Source organism: Hordeum vulgare, chromosome 5H (assembly GCF_904849725.1).
Source record: "Hordeum vulgare subsp. vulgare chromosome 5H, MorexV3_pseudomolecules_assembly, whole genome shotgun sequence".
Classification (NCBI taxonomy): domain Eukaryota; kingdom Viridiplantae; phylum Streptophyta; class Magnoliopsida; order Poales; family Poaceae; genus Hordeum; species Hordeum vulgare.
In genome coordinates this window covers 411,592,744-411,605,956 of record NC_058522.1, presented here as the reverse complement: position 1 = coordinate 411,605,956, position 13,213 = coordinate 411,592,744, and positions in this window count along the sequence as shown.

Here is a 13,213-nt window from a genome sequence, read left to right as displayed (position 1 = left end):
GGGAGTTCACCGGGGGGGCAACCCACCCCGGGGAAGCCCATAGGCCTTGGGGTGGCACACCAGCCCTTAGTGGGCTGGTGGGACAGCCCAAGAAGGCCCTATGCGCCATAGGAAGAAAATCAAAGAGAAAAGAAAAAAAAGGAGGAGGTGGGTAAGGGAAGAAGGACTCCACCTACCAAACCAAGTTGGACTCGGTTTGGGGGGGAGACCTTCCCCCCTTGGCTCGGCCAAAACCTTTAGGGGTCCTTGGACCCCAAGGCAAGGCTCCCCCTCTTCCCCCTATATATACGGAGGTTTTAGGGCTGATTTGAGACGACTTTTCCACGGCAGCCTGACCACATACCTCCACGGTTTTTCCTCTAGATCGCGTTTCTGCGGAGCTCGGGCGGAGCCCTGCTGAGACAAGATCATCACCAACCTCCGGAGCGCCGTCACACTGCCGGAGAACTCTTCTACCTCTCCGTCTCTCTTGCTGGATCAAGAAGGCCGAGATCATCGTCGAGCTGTACGTGTGCTGAACGCGGAGGTGCCGTCCGTTCGGCACTAGATCGTGGGACTGATCGCGGGACGGTTCGCGGGGCGGATCGAGGGACGTGAGGACGTTCCACTACATCAACGGCGTTCACTAATGCTTCTGCTGTACGGTCTACAAGGGTACGTAGATCACACATCCCCTCTTGTAGATGGACATCACCATGATAGGTCTTCGTGCGCGTAGGAAAATTTCTGTTTCCCATGCGACGTTCCCCAACAGTGGCATCATGAGCTAGGTTCATGCGTAGATGTCTTGTCGAGTAGAACACAAAAGTTTTTATGGGCGGTGATGTGCGTTTTGCTGCCCTCCTTAGTCTTTTCTTGATTCCGCGGTATTGTTGGATTGAAGCGGCTTGGACCGACATTACTCGTACGCTTACGAGAGACTGGTTTCATCGCTACGAGTAACCCCGTTGCTCAAAGATGGCTGGGAAGTGTCAGTTTCTCCAACTTTAGTTGAATCAGATTTGACCGAGGAGGTCCTTGGATGAGGTTAAATAGCAACTCATATATCTCTGTTGTGGTGTTTGCATAAGTAAGATGCGATCCTACTAGATACCCATGGTCACCACGTAAAACATGCAACGACAAAATTAGAGGACGTCTAACTTGTTTTTGCAGGGTATGCTATGTGATGTGATATGGCCAACGATGTGATGTAATATATTGGATGTATGAGATGATCATGTTGTAATAGATAATATATACTTGCACGTCGATGGTACGGCAACCGGCTGGAGCCATAGGGTTGTCTTTATACTAACGTTTGTGCTTGCAGATGCGTTTACTATTTTGCTAGGATGTAGCTTTAGTAGTAATAGCATGAGTAGCACGACAACCCCGATGGCGACACGTTGATGGAGATCATGGTGTGGCGCCAGTGACAAAGAAGATCGTGCCGGTGCTTTGGTGATGGAGATCAAGGAGCACGTGATGATGGCCATATCATGTCACTTATGAATTGCATGTGATGTTAATCCTTTTATGCACCTTATTTTCCTTAGAACAACGGTAGCATTATAAGGTGATCTCTCACTAAAATTTCAAGACAAAATTGTGTTGTCCCCGACTGTGCACCGTTGCTACAGTTCGTCGTTTCGAGACACCACGTGATGATCGGGTGTGATAGACTCAACGTTCACATACAACGGGTGCAAAACAGTTGCGCATGCGGAACACTCGGGTTAAGCTTGACGAGCCTAGCATATGCAGACATGGCCTCGGAACACATGAGACCGAAAGGTCGATCATGAATCATATAGATGATATGATTAGCATGGGGATGCTTACCACTGAAACTATACTCAACTCACGTGATGATCGGACTTGAGCTAGTGTAAGTGGATCATGAACCACTCAAATGACTAGAGAGATGTACTTTTTGAGTGGGAGTTTAGCGAATAATTTGATTAAGTTAAACTCTAATTATCTTGAACATAGTCTAAGTCCACTTTGAATATATTTGTGTTGTAGATCATGGCTCACGCGACAGTCACCCTAAATTTTAATACGTTCCTAGAGAAAGCTAAGTTGAAAGATGATGGAAGCAACTTTGTAGACTGGGCTCGTAATCTTAAGCTAATCTTACAAGCTGGGAAGAAGGATTATGTCCTTAATGCTGCGCTAGGAGATGAACCACCCACTACGGCTGATCAGGATGTTAAGAACGCTTGGTTAGCACGTAAGGAGGACTACTCAGTAGTTCAATGTGCAGTCTTGTATGGCTTAGAACCGGGACTTCAACATCGCTTTGAGCGTCATGGAGAATTTGAGATGTTCCAGGAGTTGAAGTTTATCTTTCAGAAGAACACCCGGATCGAGAGGTATGAGACCTCCGATAAATTCTATGCTTGCAAGATGGAGGAGAACTCGTCTGTCAGTGAACATGTGCTCAAAATGTCTGGGTACTCAAACCGTCTAGCTGAGCTGGGGATTGAACTCCCGCAAGAGGCTATCACTGACAGAATCCTTCAATCACTGCCGCCAAGCTATAAAGGCTTTGTGTTGAACTACAACATGCAAGGGATGAACAAGTCTCCCTGCGAGTTGTTTGCGATGCTGAAAGTCGCAGAGTCTGAACTCCGTAAAGAGCATCAAGTGTTGATGGTGAATAAGACCACTAGTTTCAAGAGAAACGACAAAGGCAAGAAGGGTAATTCAAAGAAGAGCGGCAAGCCTGTTGCCAATCCGACGAAGAAACCCAAAGCTGGACCTAAGCCTGAAACAAAGTGTTACTATTGCAAGGGTATGGGTCACTGGAAGCGCAATTGCCCCAAGTATCTGGCTGATAAGAAGGCGGACAAAGAAAAATCAGGTATATTTGATATACATGTTATTGATGTGTACTTAACCGGCTCTCGTAGTAGTGCCTGGGTATTCGATACCGGTTCTGTTGCTCATATTTGCAACTCGAAACAGGAACTGCGGAATAGACGAAGGCTGGCGAAAGATGAAGTGACGATGCGCGTAGGAAATGGTTCCAAGGTTGATGCAATCGCCGTCGGCACAGTTTCACTTCAGTTACCATCAGGATTAGTTATGAACTTGAATCATTGTTATTTAGTGCCTGCGTTGAGCATGAACATTATATCTGGATCTTGTTTATTGCGAGACGGTTACTCTTTTAAGTCAGAGAATAATGGTTGTTCTATTTCTATGAGTAACATCTTTTATGGTCATGCACCCAATGTGAGAGGATTGTTCATATTGAATCTTGATAGAGATACACACATACATAACATTGAGACCAAAAGAGTTAGAGTTAACAATGATAGCGCCATATTTTTGTGGCACTGCCGCTTAGGTCATATTGGTGTAAAGCGCATGAAGAAACTCCATGCCGATGGACTTTTGGAGTCACTTGACTTTGATTCACTTGACACGTGCGAACCATGCCTCATGTGCAAGATGACTAAAACTCCGTTCTCCGGAACAATGGAGCGTGCAAGTGACTTGTTGGAAATCATACATACCGATGTGTGTGGACCGATGAGCGTAGAGGCACGCGGCGGATATCGTTATTTTCTCACCTTCACTGACGATTTGAGTAGATATGGTTATGTCTACTTAATGAAGCACAAGTCTGAAACATTTGAAAAGTTCAAGCAATTTCAGACTGAAGTTGAAAATCATCGTAACAAGAAGATCAAGTTCCTACGGTCTGATCGTGGGGGTGAATATCTGAGTTTCGAGTTTGGTGCTCACTTAAGACAATGTGGAATTGTTTCACAGTTGACACCGCCTGGAACACCACAGCGTAATGGTGTGTCTGAACGTCGTAATCGTACTTTATTAGAGATGGTGCGATCTATGATGTCTCTTACCGATTCGCCGTTATCGTTTTGGGGTTATGCATTAGAAACAGTTGCATTCACTTTAAATAGGGCACCATCAAAATCCGTTGAGACGACACCATACGAAATGTGGTATGGCAAAAGGCCAAAGTTGTCGTTTCTTAAAGTTTGGGGATGTGATGCTTATGTCAAAAAGCTTCAGCGTGAAAAGCTGGAACCCAAAGCGGAAAGGTGCATCTTCATAGGTTACCCAAAAGAGACAGTTGGGTACACCTTCTATCTCAAATCCGAGGGCAAAGTGTTTGTTGCTAAAAACGGAGCTTTTCTCGAGAAGGAGTTTCTCTCGAGAGAATTGAGTGGGAGGAAGATAGAACTTGACGAGGTTGTCGAACCTCTCATCCCTCTGGATGGTGGCGCAGGGCAAGGGGAAACCTCTGTCGTTGCGACGCCGGTTGAGGAGGAAGTTAATGATGATGATCATGAAACTCCGGTTCAAGTTTCTGTTGAACCACACAGGTCGACGAGACCACGTGCTGCTCCAGAGTGGTACGGTAATCCCGTCTTATCAATCATGTTGTTGGACAACAATGAACCTGCAAATTATGAAGAAGCAATGGTGGGCCCAGATTCCAACAAATGGCTAGAGGCCATGAAGTCCGAGATAGGATCCATGTATGAGAACAAAGTGTGGACTTTGGAAGTACTGCCTGAGGGCCGCAATGCTATTCAGAACAAATGGATCTTTAAGAGGAAGAATGACGCCGACGGCAATGTGACCGTTTATAAAGCTCGACTTGTGGCAAAGGGTTTTTCACAAGTTCAAGGAGTTGACTACGATGAGACATTCTCACCCGTAGCAATGCTTAAGTCCGTCAGAATCATGTTAGCAATAGCTGCATTTTTCGATTATGAAATCTGGCAGATGGATGTCAAAACGGCGTTCCTTAACGGTTTCCTTAAGGAAGAATTGTATATGACACAACCCGAAGGTTTTGTCGATCCTAAGAATGCTAACAAGGTGTGCAAGCTCCAGCGATCCATTTATGGACTGGTGCAAGCATCTCGGAGTTGGAACAAACGCTTTGATGAGGTGATCAAAGCATTTGGGTTTATACAAGTGGTTGGAGAATCTTGTATTTACAAGAAAGTGAGTGGGAGCTCTGTGGCGTTTCTAATATTATATGTGGATGACATATTGCTGATTGGAAACAACGTAGAGTTTTTGGAGAGCATAAAGGATTACTTGAATAAAAGTTTCTCTATGAAGGACCTAGTAGAAGTTGCTAACATTCTAGGCATTAAGATCTACAGGGATAGATCAAAATGCCTGATAGGACTTTCACAAAGCACATACCTTGATAAAGTTTTGAAGAGGTTCAAAATGGAACAGTCCAAGAAAGGGTTCTTGCCAGTTTTACAAGGTACGAGATTGAGTAAGACTCAATGCCCAACAACTGATGAGGATAGAGAGCATATGCGCTCCGTCCCCTGTGCTTCAGCCATAGGTTCTATCATGTATGCAATGTTGTGCACTAGACCGGACGTTAGCCTGGCCATAAGTATGGAAGGTAGGTTCCACAGTAATCCAGGAGTGGATCACTGGACAGCGGTCAAGAATATCCTGAAGTACCTGAAAAGGACTAAGGAGATGTTTCTCGTGTATGGAGGTGACGAAGAGCTCGCCGTAAAAGGTTACGTCAATGCAAGCTTTGACACAGATTCGGACGACTCTAAGTCGCAAACCGGATACGTATTTATTCTTAATGGGGGTGCGGTAAGCTGGTGCAGTTCCAAGCAAAGCATCGTAGCAGATTCTACATGTGAAGCGGAGTACATGGCTGCCTCGGAGGCGGCTAAGGAGGGTGTCTGGATGAAGCAATTCATGACGGATCTTGGAGTGGTGCCAAGCGCACTGAATCCAATAACCTTGTTCTGTGAAAACACGTGTGCCATTGCCTTAGCAAAAGAACCACGGTTTCACAAGAAGTCCAGACACATCAAACGACGCTTCAACCTCATCCGCGACTACGTCGAAGGGGAGGACGTAAATATATGCAAAGTGCACACGGATCTGAATGTAGCAGACCCGCTAACTAAACCTCTTCCACGGGCAAAGCATGATCAACACCAGAACTGTATGGGTGTTAGATTTATTACAATGTAATTCACATGATGATGTGAGGGCTAGATTATTGACTCAAGTGCAAGTGGGAGACTGCTGGAATTATGCCCTAGAGGCAATAATAAATATAGTTATTATTATAATTCCTGTATCAAGATAATCGTTTATTATCCATGCTATAATTGTATTGAATGAAGACTCATTTACATGTGTGGATACATAGACAAAACACTGTCCCTAGCAAGCCTCTAGTTGGCTAGCCAGTTTATCAAAGATAGTCAGTGTCTTCTGATTATGAACAAGGTGTTGTTGCTTGATAACTGGATCACGTCATTAGGAGAATCACGTGATGGACTAGACCCAAACTAATAGACGTAGCATGTTGATCGTGTCATTTTGTTGCTACTGTTTTTCTGCGTGTCAAGTATTTGTTCCTATGACCATGAGATCATAAAACTCACTAACACCGGAGGAATACTTTGTGTGTATCAAATGTCGCAACGTACCTGGGTGACTATAAAGATGCTCTACAGGTATCTACGAAGGTGTTCGTTGAGTTAGTATGGATCAAGACTGGGATTTGTCACTCCGTGTGACGGAGAGGTATCTCGGGGCCCACTCGGTAATACAACGTCACACACAAGCCTTGCAAGCAATGTGACTTAGTGTAAGTTGCGAGATCTTGTATTACGGAACGAGTAAAGAGACTTGCCGGTAAACGAGATTGAAATAGGTATGCGGATACTGACGATCGAATCTCGGGCAAGTAACATACCGAAGGACAAAGGGAATGACATACGGGATTATATGAATCCTTGGCACTGAGGTTCAAACGATAAGATCTTCATAGAATATGTAGGATCCAATATGGGCATCCAGGTCCCGCTATTGGATATTGACCGAGGAGTCTCTCGGGTCATGTCTACATAGTTCTCGAACCCGCAGGGTCTGCACACTTAAGGTTCGACGTTGTTTTATGCGTATTTGAGTTATATGGTTGGTTACCGAATGTTGTTCGGAGTCCCGGATGAGATCATGGACGTCACGAGGGTTTCCGGAATGGTCCGGAAACGAAGATTGATATATAGGATGACCTCATTTGATTACCGGAAGGTTTTTGGAGTTACCGGGAATGACGAATGGGTTCCGGGAGTTCACCGGGGGGGGCAACCCGCCCCGGGGAAGCCCATAGGCCATGGGGTGGCACACCAGCCCTTAGTGGGCTGGTGGGACAGCCCAAGAAGGCCCTATGCGCCATAGGAAGAAAATCAAAGAGAAAATAAAAAAAAGGAGGAGGTGGGTAAGGGAAGAAGGACTCCACCTACCAAACCAAGTTGGACTCGGTTTGGGGGGGGAGACCTTTCCCCCTTGGCTCGGCCAAAACCCTTAGCGGTCCTTGGACCCCAAGGCAAGGCTCCCCCCTCTTCCCCCTATATATACGGAGGTTTTAGGGCTGATTTGAGACGACTTTTCCACGGCAGCCCGACCACATACCTCCACGGTTTTTCCTCTAGATCGCGTTTCTGCGGAGCTCGGGCGGAGCCCTGCTGAGAGAAGATCGTCACCAACCTCCGGAGCGCCATCACGCTACCGGAGAACTCTTCTACCTCTTCGTCTCTCTTGCTGGATCAAGAAGGCCGAGATCATCGTCGAGCTGTACGTGTGCTGAACGCGGAGGTGTCGTCCGTTCGGCACTAGATCGTGGGACTGATCGCGGGACGGTTCGCGGGACGGATCGACGGACGTGAGGACGTTCCACTACATCAACCGCGTTCACTAACGCTTCTGTTGTATGGTCTACAAGGGTACGTAGATCACACATCCCCTCTCGTAGATGGACATCACCATGATAGGTCTTCGTGCGCGTAGGAAAAATTTTGTTTCCCATGCGACGTTCCCCAACACCCTAAGCCAAGGAGACGGCGGAGCAATAGGTCGTCCTCGAGTCCATCCAGGATGAGGCCGAGGTGGAGGCTAACCAGGAGCTCCTTCGGCAGAAGCACGCGGACACCGACGCGCTCTTCATCGAACTCGAGACCCGCATGAAGGAGGAGGAGGCATGAGCGGAGCAGACGACGACGTCGGAGGAGACAAAGCTGGAGAGCATGAAGATAGTCGACATATCTTCGACGAGGAGTAGCTACATAGTATGTAGGTTTTTTATTTTGTATGATTTTGTATGGATATAACAATCTAGTATGAAGGATTCGGATGCAATGATACTAATTTGAGACATGTCCGATCACTCCACGCCGACGCGCCCCCACTTGTTTGGGGGGGTCATATTTGCTAATCGTGGTTGTAGATGCTCTAAAGAAACTAATCATGCGCCGAAAAGTTTCTGGCTATGTTGCCATAAAATTTTTACGGAAAGCAAAATCTATACCTACTAATAAAAAAATAGGTATTCTTAGTCCGTCTTGTTATTTTATAGAAATCCCCTGATGTTTCTAACATTAAACCCGTAGTATATATTAAATGTTCTTTAAAATACTCATATCTTCTAAACCGTAACTTCAAATTTAACATGTTATATACGGAATTTGATTAGAAAAATTTGTAGAACTTGAATATGATGTTATTTTACATGGTAAACATTTAACAAAAAATTTATCTAGGGTGCAATTTTAATAAATAATCCGTTATTCGTCTTTTTTTCATACCGGTACTAATTCGGATTGGGGATGAACACGTCAATAAAATCAGGATTCAAGATGAAATTGAAGATTACTTGCCCGTTTATTTATATGTATCAAATCTATATGCAAGTCGTGTTAAAATAGAATACATGTGAAATCTTGAACTGAACTGTTGTAGGGTAAGATCATATTTGTTTGTGCCGTAACTACGAAGTCTCATATTATAGAACATTTTTATAAATTAAGAGCGTTCGTTTTTTCTCCCGTTGCAACGCACGGGGCCTTTTGCTAGTTTATTCTTAAATCTAAAGAAAGTTTGTTCCACGAAATTTGTTGGAGACCTTTTTGACCAAAATTTCTTTTATAAACTACTCCCTCTTTCTTGAAATATAATAAAATCATATAAAATATATAATGTTATATTGTATGAACGGAGGGAATATATAACATTTTTACAGATATGCGATCTGTTAGAGTCGCTCTAACGTCGAGTTTTGGAATGAAAAGAAGACCACAAGTCGTTGTGATGTTACCATGCGCTCATGAGTTTAGGCCAACTCCAGCGCACGACCTCATCCGGTCTGGTCATATTCGTTTGGAGAAAAATGGACAAACCCCACGCCCCGACGTGCGTCGCCCAGTACGCATCTTGTCCGTTTTGTGTCCGGACTGACCCATTTCTGATGCAAACATGCGCCTGGTTTGGGTGCTCGCAGAGAGTGAGCGGACGCGTGGCAGACGGCCACCTACCTCCCACCACCCGTATTTACTGCGCACGCCCGGTAGGCCCTGCCTGTCATCCACTCAGGCGGGCTGTCGCCGTCCTTCTTTAAGTCATGGATCGGCACAGTGCACGCGCCCACTCCAATCTGCGTACCTCCTCGGGACCAACACCGAAACCCTAGCTTTCTCCCCGTCCCTTGAGCTCTCCGATCGCCGGCAGCAATGGGGTGGTCGAGGTCCGACGGCAAGGGGAAGGGGGCGCACGACCACGAGGCTGGGTCTTCGTCCGGCCGCCGTCGCGGCGCAAGCGAGCCGTGCCGTTCTCCTCCTCCGCCACGGTTTGCTCCGACAACCTTCTCCATTGCCCCTCCGGGAGCCCCGACACGTGATGACCCACAAGTATAGGGGATCAATCGTAGTCCTTTCGATAAGTAAGAGTGTCGAACCCAACGAGGAGCAGAAGGATCTAACAAGTGGTTTTCAGCAAGGAAATATATGCAGGCACTGAAATTGTCGGTAACAAGTGATTGTGTGGTGAGATGATTCGTAGCAAGCAACAAGTAACAAAAGTAGCAACGGTGTAGCAAAGTGGCCCAATCCCTTTTGTAGCAAGGGACAAGCCTCGACAAAGTCTTATAGGAGGAAAAACGCTCCCGAGGACACACGGGAATTTCTGTCATGCTAGTTTCATCATGTTCATATGATTCGCGTTCGTTACTTTGATAGTTTGATATGTGGGTGGACCGGCGCTTGGGTACTGCCCTTACTTGGACAAGCATCCCACTTATGATTAACCCCTCTTGCAAGCATCTGCAACTACGAAAGAAGAATTAAGGCAAAGTCTAACCATAGCATTAAACTAGTGGATCCAAATCAGCCCCTTACGAAGTAACGCATAAATTAGGGTTTAAGCTTCTGTCACTCTAGCAACCCATCATCTACTTACTACTTCCCAATGCCTTCCTCTAGGCCCAAATAATGGTGAAGTGTTATGTAGTCGATGTTCACATAACACCACTAGAGGAAAAACAACATACAACATATCAAAATACCGAACGAATACCAAATTCACATGACTATTATTAGCATGACTTATCCCATGTCCTCAGGAAAAAAAGTAACTACTCACAAAGCATAATCATATTCATGATCACAGAGGTAATGAGTAGCATCAAGGATCTGAACATAAACTATTCCACCAAATAATCCAACTAGCATCAACTACAGTAATCAACACTACTAGCAACCTTACCAGTACCAATCGGAGTCGCGAGACGGAGATTGGTTACAAGTGATGAACTAGGGTTTGGAGATGAGATGGTGCTGATGAAGATGTTGATGGTGACGAGTCCCCTCCGATGAGAGGAGTGTTGGTGATGACGATGGCGACGATTTCCCCCTCCGGGAGGGAAGTTTCCCCAGCAGGATCGTCCTGCCGGAGCTCTAGATTGGTTCTGCTCAAGTTCCGCCTCGTGGCTGCGGCAAAACCACAAAAAAGCTCCCCCTTGATTTTTTTCTGGACGAAACCCTCCATAGAGCAAAAGAGGGGGCAAATGGGTCTGCAGGGTGCCCACAAGCCCTCATGGCGCGACCTGGGGGGGTGGTCGCGCCATGCAGGCTTGTGGTCACCTGCACGCCCCCCCCTCTGGCACTTCTTCGGCCCAGTATTTTTTATAAATTGGGGAAAAAATCCCCGTTGATTTTCACGGTGTTTGGAGTTGCACAGAATAGGTATCTCAACTTTGCTCCACTTTCAGGCCAGAATTCCAGTTGCCGGTATTCTCCCTCTTCATGTAAACCTTCCAAAATAAGAGAGAAAAGGCATAAGAATAGTACCGTGAAGTGAAATAACAGCCAAAGAAGCGATAAATATCAACATGAAAACATGATGCAAAATGGACGTATCAACTCCCCCAAGCTTAGACCTCGCTTGTCCTCAAGCGAAAGCCTAGCTCACTAAATATGTCCACATGTTTAGGGAGAGAGGTGTCGACAAAACAATATACGAACATGCATGCATCATGATCAAGATCAGAACAGCAATACCAACATATAATCTCTCATGCTAAAGTGATAGTTCCTTCACAAAGTAAAGTATGGATCAGAAACCTTACCGAGAAGTAACAACCGATAGCCTTTAGTCATTGAAGCAATTGAAATTTATCACAACATCAGAAAGAGTCAAATAAGAGCTTGTAAAGCAAATCCACATACACAATCATTCTATTGTTCTCTACAATTGCTACAACTCACATGGTACTCATGAGATCAAAGTTTTAGCTGGACACAGAGAAAGATAGGGGCTTCTAGTTTTGCCTCCCAACTGCTCACCTCAAGGGTAATGTCAACAATAATAATTCATGAATGCCTTCCTCCAAGTTGACATATGAATATAGATCTTTCCCAAGCATATGACGGTAGCCAAGACAAAGGCAAAATAAGGAATTGGTGAAGATCACCATGACTCTTTCAAGGGCAAAAAGTAAAGGTACAAGATAGGCCCTTCACAGAGGGAAGCAGAGGTTGTCATGCGCTTTTGAGGTTTGAATGCGTGTCGTCTTAGTGCGAAGGAACATCACTTTATATTGCCTCCTGTGATAAAGAACTTTATTATGCAGTCTGTCGCTTTTATGTCTTCCTCATTACAGGTTCGTATAAAGCTTATTTTCCACACACTAATAGATCATACATATTAGAGAGAAATTTTTATTACTTGCACCGATGACAACTTACTTGAGGGGTATTATTCAATCCATAGGTAGGTATGGTGGACACTCATGGCAAAACTGGTTTGAAGGTTTATGGATGCACAAGTAGTATCTCTACTTGGTGCAGGACTTTGGGCTAATATGAGGTGGAAGCAATCGTCACATGCTAAGGGATCTCTAATCATATAACATTGTTTAGAGCCAAGCAAACACAATTCATTATGCTGTCTTCCTTGTCCAACATCTACTTCTAGGCATGTAATAGTTTAGTGAGTGTTCACAATCATAGATGGTGTCAGAGATGATATATTTATATGTGAACCTCTCCTTCTTTATCACTTCCTATTAATTGCAACAATGACCAAGGTCTACGTTTGCCTACCCTCAACAAGTTTCAATCCTCATTCTTTTTATATGTGAAGCTATCACTTCCCATAAGATCAGTACATGATCTTTCATGCTTTTGTTCTATTCTCACTCTTTTGATAATGGCAAGAGGCAAAGCCCTTCAACTAAGACACTCTTTATTATATGGCTCACGAGCAAGAATACATCAGGGTGTAACAAAGCAAAAGCTCAAAACTAAAACACTAAGACTTTTAAACTACTAGAGAAAAAGAAAAACTGAAAAGGAAAGCTAAAACAAAGGTAAAGGCAAAAGATGTGATGGTGACACGATACCGGGGCAACTCCCCCAAGCTTGGCAAAAGCCAAGGGGATTGCCTGTACCAATACTCAGTTGTCTTCCTTTGGTGGTGATGGTGGAGTTGTTGCAACCTTTGATTCCAAGAGGGCCATCAGTCTTCGATTTATACTTTGGAGATCTGTGATATGTTTCTCTAGCAAAACAACTTCACGAGTGAGACAAGTATTGCGAGAGCGAGTTGTTTCACAAAACCTCAAGAGTTCAATCAAAGATGGAGACAGTAGGTGGAGGTAGTGTTGGAGGAAATCCACTTCTTCAACTTCTTCCTTGTTGAGCACAGATTGCACTTCGTCCCACGCCTGATCCTTCTCCTTAGCTTTGCCCTTGGTTTCTGTAGGTAGCCTTTCCTTAGTCTCCATGACCTCCATCCTTTTCAGATCAGCATGAACTTCTCCATAGATTTGATGGAGGTTTTTCTCTCCCACAGATTCCTGTGACGTCATCTTGACCTAGATCTGCGGCAGAAAACAGGCTCAAAACGAAAAACG